The sequence below is a fragment of the Etheostoma spectabile genome, chromosome 14, assembly GCF_008692095.1.
Source record: "Etheostoma spectabile isolate EspeVRDwgs_2016 chromosome 14, UIUC_Espe_1.0, whole genome shotgun sequence".
Taxonomy (NCBI): Eukaryota; Metazoa; Chordata; class Actinopteri; order Perciformes; family Percidae; genus Etheostoma; species Etheostoma spectabile.
The window spans coordinates 15,260,864-15,263,845 of NC_045746.1; the positions used below are offsets into that span (position 1 = coordinate 15,260,864).

Below are 2,982 nucleotides of genomic sequence, written 5' to 3' on the forward strand. Positions count from 1 at the left end.
ACTCCTACACTCCTGTCCTGCCTCCCACCCACCCACCCATCCTCATCACCCCTCCCTCCCTCTCTCCCTCCCTCCCGCACCTCCTCTCTTCATCCCCCTGTCATCCCTGAGTGAAGATGGGATTTGATGGATAGCTGGCCTTGGCTGTGATGGTTTCAGATGGCAGATACATCGTTGGAGTTTGGATGTCTATGTCAGCGTGTATGTGTGTGACTGTTTGTGTGTCTGATTAAAGGATTAGGGATCAAGGCTTGAGTTAGTCCAGCCTGCCAGACCATTACTGGAAGCTGTCCAGTAACATCCATCCATCCATCCATTCATCATACATCCATCCATCCATCCATCATACATCCCTCCATCCATCACCTGCAAACTGATGAGATCTTGATGTGACACAGTGCAGTATATTGTAACGTGTTAAATAACACGCTTACTATATTTTTGGGCTTTTGTTATTCAAAATAACCAACAGACAGCTTTTAAAACAAATGAGAGAATTAGGATCCACATTTAATTTACTAATTAAGTGTTGGCAAGCTGCATGTAGGCCATTGTTTAAAGGCTTTGATGCCACTTTTCTGATTGAGGCAAATAAAACATTTAATTATGAAGTTGCTGTTTCACTAACCAGCACAAATGTCTCATTGTAGCGCTTTAGAAAGAGGGGACAAACAGGTTATGAACCCTGCTTTTGTTACAGTGATGGTCGGTATGATTCTGACGGAGAGCAGGCATGAGGAAGGCTGCCCATGTTTGCTCTAGCTGTAGTATGCATCAGTGCCTCTGGGATGGAAGACCAGGACTGGGCGCTGATGGCTGCCAGGACACTGGCTGGACAATTTACCCAGACATCAAGGGATTAAAATTGAAGCCCTTTGAGGATTACTATTTTTATTTGTTTTTCTATCACGTGTAACACTAATTTCTGTCTTGTGCCGCTGTGATACACCGAGATGGCTGAAAGTGTGCAATTAAACTTTGTGTAATAGTTAAATCTCATGTGGTTACTAATGTACTGGTGTGTGTGATAATGTTTGTTTAAACAAAAATCACAAATTATTTTTCTTCTTTTTATTCACATTTATATTTATCTCCCAGTGCATATGTGGAGGAATATTTAATGTGGGGAAGGGTATCAAACTTGACCCAAATGTGCGCTTAGCATGGACTATCAACATGTATGTATTGAGAGCTGGCATTGATTGATTGGACAGATTTTTGAGCTGGTTTACTTCTGTAATCAGCTATTATCCTGATTTCAATAAGGAAACTTACAACAAAAGTTTTTAAATTAAAAGTTTTTCCTTTTATGAAAGGTTTTAAAAAAATGGATTAGCAGTTGCAAAGCTCAGCTGTTTTATCCACAGCGGTATCAAGACGCTCAAATACAACACAACACACAATTTCACGTTAAAATGCGGCAAATTTCCCCAATTTACAGTATAGCAAGGAAATAAGGCAGACAGAAAATGATTTAATGAAAAGAATGCATCAACAAAATTGATAAAGCACAAAAAAAGCAAAATAGCAGTTTGGTTTTCATCCTGGATTGTGAAACAGTGCGCTTCCAGCAGGGACGACCTGCCTGCAGCCCCACCTGGCAGTCCACTAGCTCTCACCCTGATTTATAGTTTAATACATTTGTGCTGCAGCCATATGGCTTCCCACCCCCTCCACTACTCCTTCCATCATCCCCCTCTCCCTCCCTCCCCTCTTCTCATATCTCAGAGTTGCTCATCTCGGGGGCCTCTCAATCAGGGCTTGCCCCTCCATTCCCCCCTCCCTCCCTTCCACTTTTCTTTTCCCCTCTTCCTCCCTCCTCTCGCTTTCTGCCTGCCTGCACTGTTGCAACAGAGCCCCCTAACTCCTTCGCCGATGCTGCAGTTCACTCCCAAGGTCAGCGCAGATCCAATCTTGCCACCGTCAGCGATTGATCCTTGAGCGAGCCTCTAGGGTCCTGTGTCATGCAAACGCGACCCATAGTGCAGGTGTGGGTGGGAGGGAGAAGAGCATACATTTCCGTTTATAAATCAGCCGTCAACATTCATATTCATTTTCATGGTTGGTTAACTTAGCCAGTGGCCTCATAGGTGGATGTGATAGATCCAGAGACTGGGTCAGTAGGAGAAAGGGAGGCGGGCAGAGAGGCCAGAGATTTGTGCAGTCTGTCCGAGAGGGCTGTGGAGCTCTATCTCTCATTAATGGTCATTGATAGCTCGATTACAGGGCCTTGGCTGGTAGGTTCAGTCCACACAGTCGACAAAATCACACAGCACTCGCTTTGGCACACACATCCACGCACATTCCTTGCTAGTCCCCTTTTTAGCACACGCACACTCCACTCCGATTTAGTCATCATTCTCAAATCACACAGGTCTTTCTATTTAGCTTCGTTGCTGCATTCTCAAGGTATGGCCTCATTCTCCTAAGAGATGTGGGTGGGGGGCATAAATAACTTCAAGGGAGGGGGAGGGGGTGTAACTCATACTAAAGTGTTGCCATTCTCCTTCTCTCGCCTCCATTTTATGACGCATATCTGAAATTCTATGCATAAAAAATGTACAGAACATCTGTGCCCAGTTACACCTAAGGACTATATTGTATAGATAGGAGCTAACATTGTCAGAGTAAACTGAGACGCCTTCTAAATTTGAGGTCCCTTCTTTCCCTCTCTTTGTCTGTGTTCTATTCTAATTTAAGTGTTGTATGATGCTGTCCAGCACGAGCTAGTCAGCCCAGATTAGAATGTGAAAGTCAGAAAATGAGATGAAAAGATAACATTTGGCTTTCTATTGATTAGTGCAGTGGGGCGTAGCATGTGCTTCTCTTTAGCTGAATTATTGATTCCTGAAAGAGGATTTGTTTGTCTGTGTGTGTGCACATTTGCATGTCAGTGTGTGTGTATGTATGTGTGTGTGTGTGTGTGTGTGTGTGTGTGTGACTTTTATACAAGGTTATGGCTGTGTGTGTGTGTGTGTGTGG

General features: G+C 43.9%; 1 protein-coding gene across 7 annotated transcripts in view; it reads left to right on the forward strand.

The window, feature by feature from the left end:
* rbms3 (RNA binding motif, single stranded interacting protein) overlaps window positions 1-2,982 on the forward strand; it is a 277,803-nt gene that overhangs the window by 94,983 nt on the left and 179,838 nt on the right. The gene's annotated exons all lie outside the window — the stretch shown is intronic.